The sequence below is a fragment of the Oncorhynchus keta genome, chromosome 25, assembly GCF_023373465.1.
Source record: "Oncorhynchus keta strain PuntledgeMale-10-30-2019 chromosome 25, Oket_V2, whole genome shotgun sequence".
NCBI classification, from domain to species: domain Eukaryota; kingdom Metazoa; phylum Chordata; class Actinopteri; order Salmoniformes; family Salmonidae; genus Oncorhynchus; species Oncorhynchus keta.
In genome coordinates, this window is record NC_068445.1 from 33,587,850 (window position 1) to 33,605,862 (window position 18,013).

Genomic DNA, 18,013 nt, shown 5'->3' on the forward strand with positions numbered 1-18,013 from the left:
TGGCACTTGTTTTTTTATTCACCGAATATTTTTGGGGCAATTTAGCAATTATGATTCGTTATCTGTAATGGTTATGATAAATTAGACATTGTTGCACACTGTTGGCATATGGATATATCAGCACATATCTTTTCCCCAGCACGGGCCTTGCGTTAAAAAAAATGAAAACCAGCAGCCTAACTCTAATCCAGAGATAAGGACACTTGTCCCTAGACCTACAAGACAATTGTAAATAATTCACCTTGCCCACTTTCCTTTTTAACAAGGTGAAATCAATGCTTTAATCTGGTCCTACATTTCTCATTAGAAAAGATATCGAGCTATTAAATTTGATTTCTCCACACAGTTGGGGAGAGAAACCCCAGTGAGATAATGAGAGTCTTCTACGGAGAGGAGAGAGGGAAGTTTCCCTGGCCTTCTTAATAGAAGGCCAAATTAATGACAATATCAGGCCAACACAATGAGTGCGGCTAGACATAACAACTCCTAAAAATATTCACAACCCACTTCTCTCTGGCACAATATAAAGAGGAAGCCAGAAAACCTTCCAGCAGTCTAATGTCTGAAAAATGACTGTCTGAAATTGATCCCGCAACATTAGAAATATTATTAGCGCCGAAATTAATCTCTCACCTCACTATAATACCTATTTTCATTACTATTATGGTGATGAATGAGATTTTAACCAACTGAGCTACTGTTAAACAACTTTAAGTGGAACTAATTAATCAAGAGCATAACCAACCTGAGAGGAGAGAGAATATTTAGAGGAAAGGAAGGCAAATGCATTAGGTTAGAGAATAATGAGGATTATGATGCAATGCTGCAAGACCTAGATAGACTTGGAAACAGAAGTCAATTGCACATCTCAATACATACAGTACATATCCAGGAAAGCTTTGCATGGAACTGCCAAATGTAGCGGATTCTAGCCGGCCACTGAGGCTTAGTTAAAATCATTTTAAAAATGATCTGACCCATGTATCAAGCCTCTCACAGAGTAAGACCTGTTGACTGTCCGCGTCCAGTAGTGGAGTAACTGTGTCCTCCAGTGGTGGAGGAGAGACAGTGTCAGGGATATTTCAGAAATTACACTGCATGACTGCCGAGTGCCAAGGCAACATGTAAAACTGGGTAGGCTATAACAGTCCTCAAGTGTTCCAGTCGTTCCTAGTCTTTTTGATAGCCTACTTTGGGAAAGAAGTGGACATAAACTTAAAATGGGGCCAGAGATTCAGGAAGTCAGGATGTCCAAATCCCCTGCAGAACAGGAACACAACCTCGACACTTGCAGAGTAATGGTGTCTAATGAAAGTGACCAAGACCCCACCACAACACAACCAGCTAACACGGGAAGCTAGAGATCACAGAGTGTGTGTGTGTGTGTGTGTGTGTGTGTGTGTGTGTGTGTGTGTGTGTGTGTGTGTGTGTGTGTGTGTGTGTGTGTGTGTGTGTGTGTGTGTGTGTGTGTGTGTGTGTGTGTGTGCGTGCGCGTGCGTGCGTGTGCGTGTGCGCGTGCGTGCGTGCGTGCGTGCGCGTGTGTGTGTGTGCGCGCGCACTAGGAGATGAATGTAAAATCACAACAGTGGATCCGGGGGGTATTCATTATAAAGCCTGCATTGTCAGCTGGCCTGGCACACAACCCCAGGGTGTTGAATATTCATCTTTACTTGTTGTGTTTATACAGACCCCCCACCCCCTGTCATCACACTGCACTCTAACAGGGACTGTCCCCAAAACACCCTGAAAGCACCAGCCCAAACACACAGCAACAATCATACACACATTTAGTCATGGCCAAAAGTGTAGAGAACGACACAAGTATTAATTTTCACAAAGTCTGCTGCCTCAGTTTGTATGACGGAAATTTGCATATACTCCAGAATGTTATGAAGAGTGATCAGATTAATTGCAATTAATTGCAAAGTCCCTCTTTGTCATGCAAATTAACTGAATCCCCACAAAAACATTCCCACTGCATTTCAGCCCTGACACAAATCAAATCAAAATCAAATCAAATCAAATGTATTTATATAGCCCTTCGTACATCAGCTGATATCTCAAAGTGCTGTACAGAAACCCAGCCTAAAACCCCAAATAGCAAGCAATGCAGGTGTAGAAGCACGGTGGCTAGGAAAAACTCCCTAGAAAGGCCAAAACCTAGGAAGAAACCTAGAGAGGAACCAGGCTATGTGGGGTGGCCAGTCCTCTTCTGGCTGTGCCGGGTGGAGATTATAACAGAACATGGCCAAGATGTTCAAATGTTCATAAATGACCAGCATGGTCGTATAATAATAAGGCAGAACAGTTGAAACTGGAGCAGCAGCACAGTCAGGTGGACTGGGGACAGCAAGGAGTCATCATGTCAGGTAGTCCTGGGGCATGGTCCTAGGGCTCAGGTCCTCCGAGAGAGAGAAAGAAAGAGAGAATTAGAGAGAGCATATGTGGGGTGGTCAGTCCTCTTCTGGCTGTGCCGGGTGGAGATTATAACAGAACATGGCCAAGATGTTCAAATGATCACAGGAGCAGCTGACATCATGTCAGTGATTATCTCATTAACACAGGTGTGAGTGTTGACGAGGACAAGGCTGGAGATCACTCTGTCATGCTGATTGAGTTTGAATAACAGACTGGAAGCTTCAAAGGGAGGCTGGTGCTTGGAATCATTGTTCTTCCTCTGTCAACCATGGTTACCTGCAAGGAAACACGTGCCGTCATCATTGCATAAAAAGGGCTTCACGGGCAAGGATATTGCTGCCAGTAACATTGCACCTAAATCAACCATTCATCGGATCATCAAGAACTTCAAGGAGAGCGGTTCAATTGTTGTGAGCAAGGCTTCAGGGCACCCAAGAAAGTCCAGCAAGCGCCAGGACCGTCTCCTAAAGTTGATTCAGCTGCGGGATCGGGGCACCACCAGTACAGAGCTTGCTCAGGAATGGCAGCAGACAAGTGTGAGTGCATCTGCACGCCCAGTGAGGCGAAGACTTTTGGAGGATGGCCTGGTGTCAAGAAGGGCAGCAAAGAAGCCACTTCTCTCTAGGAAAAACATGAGGGACAGACTGATATTCTGCTAAATGTTCAGGGATTGGACTGCTGAGGACTGGGGTCAAGTCATTTTCTCTGATGAATCCCCTTTCCGATTGTTTGGGTCATTTGGAAAAAAGCTTGTCTGGAGAAGACAAGGTGAGCGCTACCATCAGTCCTGTGTCATGCCAACGGTAAAGCATCCTGAGACCATTCATGTGTGGGGTTGCTTCTCAGCCAAGGGAGTGGGCTCACTCACAATTTTGCCTAAGAACACAGCCATGAATAAAGAATGGTACCAACACATCCTCCGAGAGCAACTTCTCCCAACCATCCAGGGACAGTTTGGTGACGAACAGTGCCTTTTCCAGCATGATGGAGTACCTTTCCATAAGGAAAAAGTGATAACTAAGTGGCTCGGGGAACAAAACATCGATATTTTGGGTCCATGGCCATGAAACTCCCCATACCTTAATCCCATTGAGAACTTGTGGTCAATCCTCAAGAGGTGGGTGGACAAACAAAACCCCACAAATTCTGACGAACTCCAAGCATTGATTATGCAAGAATGGGCTGCCATCAGTCAGGATGTGGCCCAGAAGGTCTTGAGAAAGAAGGGTCAACACTGTAAATATTGAGTCTTTGCATCAACTTCATGTAATTGTCAATAAAAGCCTTTGACACTTATGAAATGCTTGTAATTATACTTCAGTATTCCATAGTAACATCTGACAAAAATATCTAGACACTGGAACAGCAAACTTTGTGGAAATTAATATTTGTGTCATTCTCAAAACTTTTGGCTACGACTGTACATGTCATCCAAAATGCACACAGTGCTCTCCCTTAGCCTGTGCTTCTTTGCATGTTTTCAACAGATTTTGTTTTGAGTTTGGGATTTGCGTTCCATTTGAAACAGATGTACCACGATCCCAACAGCAAAAATACCCCACCAACCCACACACAGTAAACACACATCCCAAATGAAGCTGCTACACGACACGGAGACACCACTCAAAGTTTATCGAGCCTTTGGGACCTTCCAGAACATTTCCTATCCCTTTCATGGGTTAAAATTCAAATGTGAAGGCAACGTTTCCCCTACCACTACAGAGACAGAGCGTTGATCTGCCAAGTTCTGCAGGCCAACTGGTGTCAACTGAACACTGATGTTCTGGTAAGGGAACTCACCATTTTGTTCTCCTGCATGTAGATTCTCTGTAGCTTGGGACATCCCTTGGCCAGAGACACCATCCCCTCATCAGTTATACTGTAGCACTGGCCGAGGTGGATATCCTTCAGCTCTGAACCGTGCTCTCCCATCTTGTGCCACGAGAGAGGGAGGGGAGGAGGAAGAGAAAAAGAGGGAAAGTAACACTTGTTAGCAACACTTGTTGCAAAACTTGGTTGATCGATTGAGTGGAGAGCGAGAGAGAGGAAATAAGGAGGAGGAGAGAGAACCTTTGAGTGCTTCGTCCATCAGTTTGTCCTGGTTGCCCACATGGACCTTGGCCAGCAGAGGGCAGTGTGAGGCCAGGGTGCTGAGAGACAGGTCACTCAGCTGTTTACAGTGTACCTCTGAAGGCTGGAGCAGTGGGTTGCCAAGGAACACACACCGCGGTCCTGCACGCCACAACAGTCTGAGATGGTCAACTCCGTCACATTTCACCAGGAGGTCATCATTTACCTGAGGGTGAGCAAGAGAGAGATATTATAGCTCAAGGTAAGGTTTGATGAGAAAGTGTTCCTTATATTTAAATAATACACTTTTTATAAAATACATGAACATTACAAAAGAAGAGGTTTACAAACATTGTCTTGAAAATTCAATGTCACCTTGAAAAAATGCTCAAATATTCTACTCACTCGTTGTAGGCCACTGATAACGATTTGCTTCCAGAACTGGAAGCCTAAGCAGAGGTCCCCACCAGTACTTACAGACCAGCGAGGCACACAGACAATGCTCCTTCACCGACAGGTGGGAGAACAGCTGTGATGAACAGAACACACAATAACATTTACAGATTGTGCATCCACCCACATCCAACCCATTTCAATTGTGTTTTTAGACTAAAAGGATTTTGAAAGCATCTAATCAGGCCTCCAAAAAGAAACTGCACCCTAATGGTAACATCCTACTTTGAGCAGCATGGAGGAGGGGAGGCGGTTGACGCTGGATGTGTCAATCATGTCGCAGCCCGTTCCCTGGTAGTCGTCACAGTCATGTGGGCAGAAGGTTGAGGAGTCTGAAGCGAATCGCCATCGAGAGCCATTCCAGAGCAGCCCTCGGTAGTCGAGGAGGAGGAGGGCAGGGGACAGAAGTGGAGTGAGCAGTGGCCATTCCCAGGGTTAGAGGAGGCATCCCCACCTCATCCTCTGTTCTCCAGCCCTCCCTCAGGGACGGGGAAGGCACATCGCGGCCGCTTACAGAAAGCACATCCGCACCTCCGAACACTTCCTCTTACACACCTAGGAGAGAAAGAAGGACCAGACACAGACCAACGAGAACCACATGAAGAGGGATTAGACAGATGATATTAGAAGCGACACCAGGACGTATTATGGTACTGGAGCAAACTGCTCAGACAGTGCCGGGTGATTTTCATCCTTCATCTCTAATCAGGGACTGATTTAAACCTGGGACATCAAGTCAATGGATACTCTGGCCAATCAATGACATAATTAAACAATTAACTAATTCAGCAGCACTATGAATAAACCCTTTGTAGTTTCTCACCATCTCAGCGTAGTCACTGTCACTACTAGCCACATACATGGGCACAGCTACAGCTTGATCTGCAACGCCTGCACTCTGGAACAGCGCTGGTGGTGGAATCAGCTTAGCCAGCACAGCCGACAGTAGACTCCTCCCCTAGCCCGGCCCTCCCAGATAGCTAGTTCCCGTGGCGACAGCATGAATTTGGCACAGTCCTCAGGGGAAGTGAGAGCAGTGTATCGCCCGGTGAGCTCCGAGGCGGCTGCCGCTCCAAATACATTATTTCCGATTCCTCCGCTTACGGTACCACTTGTGTTACTATGACAACGTCCTCCAATTCCGATGCCACTGTTGACGCCCGCTGTTGTTGTGGACGATGAAGCAGAGCATGCACAGCCCCTGGAGGAAGCAGTTCCTCCTCTTCTTCTTGTGGTGCAGCTTGCACATACTCTTCTTCAGGCGGTAACCATTTTTCGAGAGAAGATGGCCCATATAGATGAGACTCTGGGTCGGGAAAGAGAGAAGGGCATAAATGAACATAATTTAACACAACACTTTATATTAAACTGTACATATGATAGATATGTCTTGTGTGGAAGAGATCTAACACAGCTAAACACTGCAGCGCCACATAGGTATGAAAAAAAAACACTTTAAAAGTGTTACCAAAGACTGTTACGAATGTTGCTAAACCAAAATGTCTGCCTTTGAAATGTGACCCAGATGAATTTGGGCTATTCAGAGCCGGAACACCATCTACGGGGATAGAGAAGTGTGATTCCAGTGAGTCTAACTCGAGACCCAGAAACAGAATGCGTTGAGATGGAGTCAGGCAGCTCTTGTTCTATTTCCTATGAAGCCTAGAGACTGAGTATGGGAGACCAGAATGTATGCGTGTAACACTGCTTGCCCCCAGCCCGTCGAATATAATAGCCGGTAGCTTGTGGGCATTCTGAATTCATAGACTTGGACGTGTTTGCTGAGGACACATAAATATAGAACAGGGTGTCCAAGTCCAGACCCCTTCTCGGAACCAGGAAATACTGGCTGTACCAGCCATTCCGGATCCGACATAGACACCACTCGGATTGGCCTCGTCTGGAGACTAGAGGTCGACCGATTATGATTTTTCAGCGCAGATACTGATACCGATTATTGGAGGATCAAAAAAGCCGATAGTGACTAATCGGATGATTTTTTTGTTTTTTTGTAATAATAACAATTACAACAATACCGAATGAACACTTATTTTAACTTAATATAATACATCAATAAATCAATTTAGCCTCAAATAAATAATGAAACATGTCCAATTTGGTTTAAATAATGCAAAACAAAGTGTTGAAGAAGAAATTAAAAGTGCAATATGTGCCATGTAAGAAAGCTAATGTTTAAGTTCATTGCTCAGAACATATGAAAGCTGGTGGTTCCTTTTAACATGAGTCTTCAATATTCCCAGGTAATAAGTTTTAGGTTGTAGTTATTATAGGAATTATAGGACTATTTCTCTCTATACCATTTGTATTTCATTAACCTTTTACTATTGGATTTTCTTAGGGCCACTTTAGTATTGCCAGTGTAACAGTATAGCTTCCGTCCCTCTCCTCGCCACTACCTGGGCTCAAACCAGGAACACATCAACAACAGCCACCCTCAAAGCAGCATTACCCATGCAGAGCAAGGGGAACAACTACTCCAGGTCTCAGAGCCAGTGACGTTTGAAACGCTATTAGCGCGCACCCCGCTAACTAGCTAGCCATTTCACATCGGTTACACCAGCCTAATCTCGGGAGTTGATAGGCTTGAAGCCATAAACAGCGCAATGCTTGAAGCACAGCGAGGAGCTGCTGGCAAAATGCACAAAAGTGCTGTTTGAATGAATGCTTAAGAGCCTGCTCCTGCCTACCACCGCTCAATAAAATCCCAGACTTAATTATAACATAATAACACACAGAAATATGAGCCTTGGGTCATTAATATGGTCGAATCCGGAAACTATCACCTCGAAAACAAGACGTTTATTCTTTCAGTGAAATACCGTTCCGTATTTTATCTAAAGGGTGGCATCCATAAGTCTAAATATTCCTGTTACATTGCACAACCTTCAATGTTTTGTCATAATTACGTAAAATTCTGGCAAATTAGGCGGCCCAAACTGTTGCATATTCACTGACTCTGCGTGCAATGAACGCAAGAGAAGTGACACAATTTCACCTGGTTAATATTGCCTGCTAACCTGGATTTCTTTTAGCTAAATATACAGGTTTAAAAATATATACTTATGTGTATTGATTTTAAGAAAGGCATTGATGTTTATGGTTAGGTACACATTGGAGCAACAACAGTCCTTTTTCACAAATACGCACCACATCGATTATATGCAACGCAGGACACACTAGATAAACTAGTAATATCATCAACCATGTGCAGTTAACTAGTGATTATGATTGATTGATTGATTGTTTTTTATAAGATAAGTTTAATGCTAGCTAGCAACTTACCTTGGCTTACTGCATTCTCCTCATGGAGTGCATTATAATCAGGTGGTTAGAGCGTTGGACAAGTTAACTGTAAGGTTGCAAGATTGAATCCCCGAGCTGACAAGGTAAAAATATGTCGTTCTGCCCCTGAACAAGGCAGTTAATCCACCGTTCCTAGGCAGTCATTGAAAATAAGAATGTGTTCTTAACTGACTTGCCTAGTTAAATAAAGATTCAATAAAGGTGTAAAAAAAAAAAATCTGTGCACAAAATACCGATTTCTGATTGTAATGAAAACTTGAAATCGGCTCTTATTAATCGGCCATTCCGATTAATCGGTCGACCTCTACTGGAGACAGGAGGATATTCCTTCTCTCAAAATGGGCACTGAGGCCTTGGTAACAGTTGACGTGAGGACACAGCAGAAGTGTGGGTGAAGCGCAACAAACTGTAGCCTGTACCCCAAAGAAATTCAAAGAAACAGTGCGCATGTGTGCCATTGGTTGGAGCAGACACCGAGCCTCCAGTCAAGTGCCATCTGAAGATGTGTGACGCTATGTTGTGGACTGGGGGAGATTGGTTCTTTTTCCCATTCCACCACGTGTCTGAATGTGGAGAAGAGACACTTGACACTGTGGAACTTTGTTTTGACACAAGTGTGTTTATGCACCAAGGTTTGCCTAAAAAAAAGACCCATGAAAAGACTGCTATCATGAAGGTTATCATACCCAAAAGGCATAGGTACCGGTGCCACAACACCTTGCAACAATCAATCAATCAATCAATCAATGTATTTATAAAACCCTTTTTACATTAGCAGATGTGACAAAGTGCTGTACAGAAACCCAGCCTAAAACCCCAAACCCCAAAACCACAAACAGCAAGCATTGCAGATGTAGAAGCACGGTGGCTATGCACAGTGGCCTAGGCAGGAACCTAGGAAGAAACCTAGAGAGGAACTTCTAGGCTTCTGGCTGTGCCGGGTGGAGATTGTAAGAGTACACGGCCATTAAGGCCCGATTGTTCTTCAAGATGTTCAAATGTTCAAAGATGACCAGCAGGGTCAAATAACAATCACAGTGGTTGTAGAGGAGTAAATGTCAGTTGGCTTTTCATAGCCGAGCATTCAGAGGTCGAGACAGCAGGTGAGATAGAGAGAGAGAGTCCAGGACAAGGTAGCACGTCCGGTGAACAGGTCAGAGTTCCATAGCTACAGGCAGAACAGTTGAAACTGGAGCAGCAGCACGACCAGGTGGACAGGGGGCAGCCAGGAGTCATCAGGCCAGATAGTCCTGAGGCATGGTCCTATGGCTCTGGTCCTCTGGGAGGGGATGGAGAGGTAGAGAGGGAGAGAGAGTCAATTACAGGGAGCATACTTAAATTCACACAGGACACCAGATAAGACTGGTGAATAACACCAGATATACCAGAGTGACCCTAGCCCCTGGCACATAGACTATTGCAGCATACATACTGGAGGCTGAGACAGGGGGACGAGGTCAGGGGACACTGTGGCCCCGTCCGACGATACCCCTGGACAGGGCCAACCAGAATAAAACCCCACCCACTTTGCCAAAGCACAGCCCCCACACCACTGGAGGGATATCAACAGACCACTAACTTACTACCCTGAGACAAGGCTGAGTATAGCCCATGGAGATCTCCTCCACCGCACAAGCCCAATGGGGTGCAAAACCGGACTTGAAGATCACGTCTGTGACTCAACCCACTCTTGTGACGCACCCCTCTGAGGGACGGCATTGAAGAGCACGAGTAAGCAAGTGACTCAGCCCCCGTAACAGGGTCAGAGGCAGGGAATCCCAGTGGACAGGGGAGCCGGCCAGGCAGAGACAGCAAGGGCGGTTTGTCGCTCCAGTGCCTTGCTGTTCACCTTCACACACCTGGGCCAGACTACACTCAATCATAGAACCTACTGAAGCGATGAGTCTTCAAAATATATCATCCAGGAGGATCCTCTTGATGGGGCTGTCCATATCAGCAGTCTGTGATATGGCCATTTCTTGGAAAGTTTGACAGTCCCCCTCCAGGAGACTGTCAAACATGACAACACCTCCCCAACGTGTGTTGCTGGAAAGCTTCAATGCCGTGCTCTTATTCGTATCACTTTGCTTGGTGAGGTAGATTGCTGCTATAACTTGATGACCCTTCACATACCTAACCATTTCCTTGGCTCTCTTGTAGAGTGCATCCATTGTTTTCAGTGCCATGATGTCCTTGAGGAGCAGATTCAATGCATGAGCAGCACAGCCAATGGGTGTGATGTGAGTGTAGGACTCCTCCACTTTAGTCCAAGCAGCCTTCATGTTCGCAGCATTGTCTGTCACCAGTGCAAATACCTTCTGTGGTCCAAGGTAATTGATGACTGCCTTCAGATCATCTGCAATGTAGAGACCGGTGTGTCTGTGGTCCCTTGTGTCTGTGCTTTTGTAGAATATTGGTTAAGGGATGGAGATGATGTAGTTAATTATTCCTTGCCCACAAACATTCGACCACCCATCAGAGATTATTGCAATACAGTCTGCTTTCTCTATGAATTGCTTAACCTTCACTTGACCTCTGTTGAACTCTGCATCCAGCAAATGAGTAGATAAAGCATGTCTGGTTGGAGGCGTGTATACTGGGTGAAGAACATTCAGAAATCTCTTCCAATACACATTGCCTGTGAGCATCAGAGGTGAACCAGTTGCATACACAGCTTGAGCGATACATTCATCAGCATTTCTCTGGCTATGTTCCTCCATTGAGTCAAAACAAATTCGGATTCCAGGAGGACCATGAGCTGTTGCTATCGATAAGTTCTCTGATTCATCGTTTTCACCTCAAATGGAAGTAGAGGGACTTTTGTCAGAGGTTGCTTGTTGTGAGCACTGAGGGAACTTTATGCACTTGGCCAGATGATTCTGCAATCTTTGTTCTTTGTTGCATTCTTCACATATTATTTGGCACAGTATTTGAAAATGTACACAGATTTTCCTTCTACATTTGCTGCATTGAAACGTCTCCACACATCATATAGTGCCCGTGGCATTTTCCTGTAAAGATTCAACAAAAAAATAGAAAAACAATATTTAAAAAATACAATTCCATGTACAGATAAATAGTTAAGAAGTTAGAATAAACAACTCCTTTGTAAGATAAATGGTTTCAAATGAAACATGTATGGAAACAGGTAAATTAACAATTAGCAGGCTCAAGCAAGCTAAAACCCACACAGTAGCAAAAACTAACTAGCAGAAATGATTAACAACTAAGAAATGATTCAAACACAATTTGCTGTAGGCTACAATTTATTAATTAACAAAATATGATGTATGTCATCAAATATATTCACCCCACCCAGTATTGTAATCAAAACTTACCAGAAAGCATGTAGTCCTCAGACAGTGTAGTGGTGTGGGCTCAATAGCATCTCATTAGTGTGCAAGATCTTGAGAATCAGCTGTACATGTGATGGAAGTGTGGGCTCAATAGCATGTGTGATGGAAAATGCACTGTGCATGCAGAGGGTTGCAATTCCATTGAATTGGGGATAGTTTAACAAAAATATGCCACAAGACCTAGAATTGCCTTATGTATCCCACAAAAAAAAGGGTCACAAAGGTTCACTATTATAAGCTAACTTTTTTGGATGAATTTAAGCAACATTTCCCAAATTCCTGGACTTCCCATAGAAAATTACCGGAAAGTTTCCAACCCTTTTGCAATAGGCTACATGGTAAGATTGACTGATAGTAGACCGAGGTAAAGACAGTTTCAGGTTGGATATTCGATGGATATTCGCCTGTATTTTTCCTTACGCCCACCAACAGCAGCAGTGACAAATCAAATCTTTCTAATTTCAATAGCTCTTTAACCATTACTCCTAACACTTTCAAAACTGGTTGGAGCTAACCCGATGGCATAGACACACATTGCACACTCTTTAGTTTGTCCATTTTCATCTCACATGATTTTACATTAATTTTTCAAAATGTAGAATTTTAATAGCTCCTTGGTCATTTGACCTAGTGACTTCAAACAAGGTTCAGAATATCCACTCAGTGGGCCGACACATTGCACACCCTTTAGTTTGTCTAATTTCATCTCACATGATTTTACATTAATTTTTCTAAATGTAACATTTCAATAGCTCCTTGGTCATCTATGACAATAGAGAATGAATTGTAAGCACCAAAGTGTGTTTGTCAAAATAATATCTGAAAATGTCAGTTGTTGAACATAATACTTTGCCAGTTGAGAACAAGTTCTCATTTACAACTGCGGCCTGGCCAAGATAAAGCAAAGCAGTGAGACACAAACAACAACACAGAGTTACACATGGAAAAAACAAACATACAGTCAATAACACAATACAAACGTCTATATATAGTGTGTGCAAATTAAGTAAGATTAGGGAGGTAAGGCAATAAATGAGCCATAGTTGCGAAATAATTACAATTTCGCAAAAAAACTCTGGAGTGGGATGTGCAGAAGATGAATGTGCAAGAAGAGATACTGTGGTGCAAAGGAGCAAAAAATATATATGTATATACAGTGCCTTGCGAAAGTATTCGGCCCCCTTGAACTTTGCGACCTTTTGCCACATTTCAGGCTTCAAACATAAAGATATAAAACTGTATTTTTTGTGAAGAATCAACAACAAGTGGGACACAATCATAAAGTGGAACAACATTTATTGGATATTTCAAACTTTTTTAACAAATCAAAAACTGAAAAATTGGGCGTGCAAAATTATTCAGCCCCTTTACTTTCAGTGCAGCAAACTCTCTCCAGAATTTCAGTGAGGATCTCTGAATGATCCAATGTTGACCTAAATGACTAATGATGATAAATACAATCCACCTGTGTGTAATCAAGTCTCCGTATAAATGCACCTGCACTGTGATAGTCTCAGAGGTCCGTTAAAAGCGCAGAGAGCATCATGAAGAACAAGGAACACACCAGGCAGGTCCGAGATACTGTTGTGAAGAAGTTTACAGCTGGATTTGGATACAAAAAGATTTCCCAAGCTTTAAACATCCCAATGAGCACTGTGCAAGCGATAATATTGAAATGGAAGGAGTATCAGACCACTGCAAATCTACCAAGACCTGGCCGTCCCTCTAAACTTTCAGCTCATACAAGGAGAAGACTGATCAGAGATGCCGCCAAGAGGCCCATGATCACTCTGGATGAACTGCAGAGATCTACAGCTGAGGTGGGAGACTCTGTCCATAGGACAACAATCAGTCGTATATTGCACAAATCTGCCCTCTATGGAAGAGTGGCAAGGAGAAAGCCATTTCTTCAAGATATCCATAAAAAGTGTTGTTTAAAGTTTGCCACAAGCCACCTGGGAGACACACCAAACATGTGGAAGAAGGTGCTCTGGTCAGATGAAACCAAAATTGAACTTTTTGGCAACAATGCAGAACGTTATGTTTGGCGTAAAAGCAACACAGCTCATCACCCTGAACACACCATCCCCACTGTCAAACATGGTGGTGGCAGCATCATGGTTTGGGCCTGCTTTTCTTCAGCGGGGACAGGGAAGATGGTTAAAATTGATGGGAAGATGGATGGGGCCAAATACAGGACCATTCTGGAAGAAAACCTGATGGAGTCTGCAAAAGACCTGAGACTGGGACGGAGATTTGTCTTCCAACAAGACAATGATCCAAAACATAAAGCAAAATCTACAATGGAATGGTTCAAAAATAAACATATCCATGTGTTAGAATGGCCAAGTCAAAATCCAGACCTGAATCCAATCGAGAATCTGTGGAAAGAACTGAAAACTCCTGTTCACAAATGCTCTCCATCCAACCTCCCTGAGCTCGAGCTGTTTTTCAAAAAGGTTTGAAATATCCAATAAATGTTGTTCCACTTTATGATTGTGTCCCACTTGTTGTTGATTCTTCACAAAAAATACAGTTTATATATCTTTATGTTTGAAGCCTGAAATGTGGCAAAAGGTCGCAAAGTTCAAGGGGGCCGAATACTTTCGCAAGGCACTGTATATAAATTAAATAAAAAACAATATGGGGATGGGGTAGTTGGAGGGGCTATTTACAGATGGGCTACGTACAGATGCAGTGATCTGTAAGCTGCTGTGGGTGGGTGCTGCTATGGTGACCAGTGAGCTGAGATAAGGCGGGGCTTTACCTAGCAAGGACTTATAGATGACCTGGAGCCAGTGGGTTTGGCGACGAATATGAAGTGAGGGCCAGCCAATGAGTGCATACAGGTCGCAGTGGCGGGTAGTATATGGGGCTTTGGTGACGAAACGGATGGCCCTCTGATAGACTGAATCCAGTTTGCTGAGTAGAGTGTTGGAGGCTATTTTGTAAATGACATCGCCGAAGTCAAGGATCGGTAGGATTGTCAGTTTTACGCGGGTATGTTTGGCAGCATGAGTGAAGGATGCTTTGTTGCGAAATAGGAAGCCGATTCTAGATTAAATTTACGACTGGAGATGCTTAATATGAGTCTGGAAGGAGAGTTTACAGTCTCCTTCCAGACTCATATTAAGCTTGGCCAGGTCAATGGATACGGCGGCATAGTTTTGTCTTTTGTTGATGGCGATTATGATATCGTTTAGGACCTTGAGCGTGGCTGAGGTGCACCCATGCCCAGCTCGGAAACCAGATTGCATAGCGGAGAAGGTACGGTGGGATTAAAAATGGTCGGTGATCTGTTTGTTTACTTGGCTTTCGAATACCTTAGAAAGGCAGGCTAGGATAGATGGGGGGTGCAGAGCTGTTGACCGGGGTAGCGGTAGCCAGGTTAAAACCAAGCCAACCGTAGACAAATGCTTATTTAAGTTCTTGATTATCGTGATCTATCGGTGGTGACAGTGTTTCATAGCCTCAGTGCAGTGGGCAGCTGGTAGGAGGTGCTTTTATTCTCCATGGACTTTACAGTGTCCCAAATCTTTTGGGAGTTTGTGCTACAGGATACTGTTTGGAAAATTGAAAAAGCTAGCCTTTGCTTTCCTAACTACCTGTGTATATTGATTCCTAACTTCCCAGAAAAGTTACATATCGCAGGGGCTATTCGATGTTAATGCAGTACACCACAAGATGTTTTTGTGCAGGTCAAGGGCTGTCAGGTCTGGAATGAACCAAGGGCTATATCTGATCCTGGTTCTACATTTTTTGAATGGGGCATGCTTATTTAAGATAGTGAGGAAAGCACTTTTAAAGAATAACCAGGCATCCTCTACTGACGGAATGAGGTCAATATCTTTCCAGGGTACCTGGGCCAGGTCGATTAGAAAGGCCTGCTCGCTGAAGTGTTTTAGGGAGCGTTTGACTGTGATGAGGGTTGGTCATTTGACCGCGGACCCATTACTGACGCAGGCAATGAGGCAGTGATCGCTGAGATCCTGCTTGAAGACAGTAGAGGTGTATTTAGAGGACAGGTTGGTCAGGATGATATCTATGTGGGTGCCCGAGTTTACGGATTTGGGGTTGTACCTGGTAGGTTCCATGATAATTTGGGTGAGATTGAGGGCATCTAGCTTAGATTGTAGGACGGCCGGGGTGCATATCCCAGTTTAGGTCACCTAACAGTACAAACTCTGAAGATAAATGGGGGGCAATTAATTCACATATGGTGTCCAGGGCGCAGCTGGGGGCTGATGGGGGTCTGTAACAAGTGGCAACAGTGAGAGACTTATTTTTGGAAAGATGGATTTTTAAAAGCAGAAGCTTGAACTGTCTGGGCACAGACCTGGACAGCATGACATAACTCTGCAGGCTGTCTCAGCAGTAGATTGCAACTCCACCCCCTTTGACAGTTCTGTCTTGGGGGAAAATGTACACACATACTGTACATGAAGGCATTTTTCAGCTATGATTTTACCACTCAGAATCCAGAATGGATATGACAATGGGGCAGCACAGGATGTAATACACCCTGACAACAATCTACTTTTTGTTCTTCTTCACTTGTTATCTGGTAAACTGCTACTATGTGTCAAGAAAAGAGCCCCAACTAGTGGTTAGTGTACTCCAGTAAAAAAAGTGCTGGTTTAGATTATAAACTATTGCCCTGTGTCCCCGTTCATAGGGGCATGAGTGACTAGTCAGTGGTAGAATTGAGTTGGCACTTTATTGGCCCAAACACCCACAAACCCACGAGGTTGAGGTTACTCATGGACAGTAATTAGTAATAAATAAATAAAATTGCATTGATGCATTGTGTCTTCTAACTGTCCAAGAATAGGATCCAAAGTGTTTACAGAGAACCCCTGTCGTTCAAGTCTGCTCTGCACATGTCTGAAAGTGACAGAGCAAGCAGCCAAAAGAGTTTTTCACAGTATGTCATAAAAAAGTATTACACTAATGAATGTATGGAAAATGCTAATATGTATTAGATCCAGTACAATGGAATAACTAAGACCTGAATTTGATTGCAGCGTGTTCCGATTCCTCCTTCTATTTCTGTCCAGCTGAATACTTTCGCAAGGCACTGTAAATGACCCATATCACAACCTTCATACCTCTTCACAAAAATGTACCTAAATCAATTTTGGAAAAAGGATTTTACTCACAAAAGACGTAGGAATTTATTTTCCCAGTTAGAAAATAACTATTTTCATCAGAATAACGAACCCTCAAATGCAATATTGCATTTTGTAAGTTGTCTGCGGGTGACTTGTTGTGAATGCACTCAAATATCAAGTCATTATCAGGTTATGTAAACTGCGTTCTAATTCTCAACGTAGAAGGATTTGTCTTAATGTCAGTATATAAAAGTGATGCTATGAAAAGGATTCTTTCACGTTATCAAGCTCACTGTGACTGACAAATCACTGCCTATTACTGTGATTAAAAAGAGCATATGAAACAGTTTTTCATGAGGCCTACCTGTGACTGCTTGTTCAGCTTGCTAGCTAAGATTTTGAAGGTATGATATTGACATCAGTCCAATCAAAGCTGCGGTAGATATAACGTGATTTGACATTATTTTGTCTGTGGCCAATGGCCTTACCTTCTTGGATGGCCTTCTTCTTCTAGTGTATCTCCATGGCAGCACCCAAGGGGTGTGAATTTTCAAGCTCTCCCCATAGATTTTGCAGTGACGTAGTGTAGCCATGAGTGACAAAATACTGAGCCAATCACAGCGCAGCTAGAGAACATTACCAACCCTACGCTCTGTATTTTCTGCTGGCTGCCCCACCACCACAGAAAGCACTGAGCTAGGCTGAAACACCTGCATTTTGGAGCTGATTTACTCAAGAAAGCAAAAAAGAGACTATGTTTGTATGCAGTTTATTTTTGTATTTTTTTACATTGTTTGCAAACTTATATGTGACACGTATTGATGCCAAAATAACATGCAAAACAGTTTTTATTTTTTAGCTAAACAGGTGGGGCTCACCACCTTCCCTGAATGACGGGTCACCACTGTTTTATATTATGATGTATTTATTTTGTATATCACATTTCGCCAACAAGTGTTATTAAATTGGAAATTGGCATATAAACACAGCTTCACTCCACTTAACACACCGATATGGAATAATAATCATATTCATTTATTTAACTAGGCAAGTCGGTTAAGAACAAATTAGGTCCTCTGTGAGGGGCCAAACCCGTACGACACTGGGCCAATTATGTGCCGCACGATGGGACTCCCAATCACGGCCGGATGTGATACAGCCTGGATTCCATCCAGGGACTGTAGTAACACCTCTTGCACTGAGATGCAGTGCCTTAGACTGCTGCGCCACTCAGGAGCATTTGAATGAACAAAAATATGTGGTCTGTTTTTTTTACCTTTA

General features: G+C 43.5%; 1 pseudogene; it reads right to left on the reverse strand.

Annotated features, from left to right (window-relative positions):
• The window catches only part of LOC118357951 (F-box/LRR-repeat protein 17-like), a 650,863-nt pseudogene extending 644,508 nt beyond the window's left edge, over positions 1-6,355 (reverse strand).
• Positions 6,356-18,013: the final 11,658 nt, after the last annotated feature.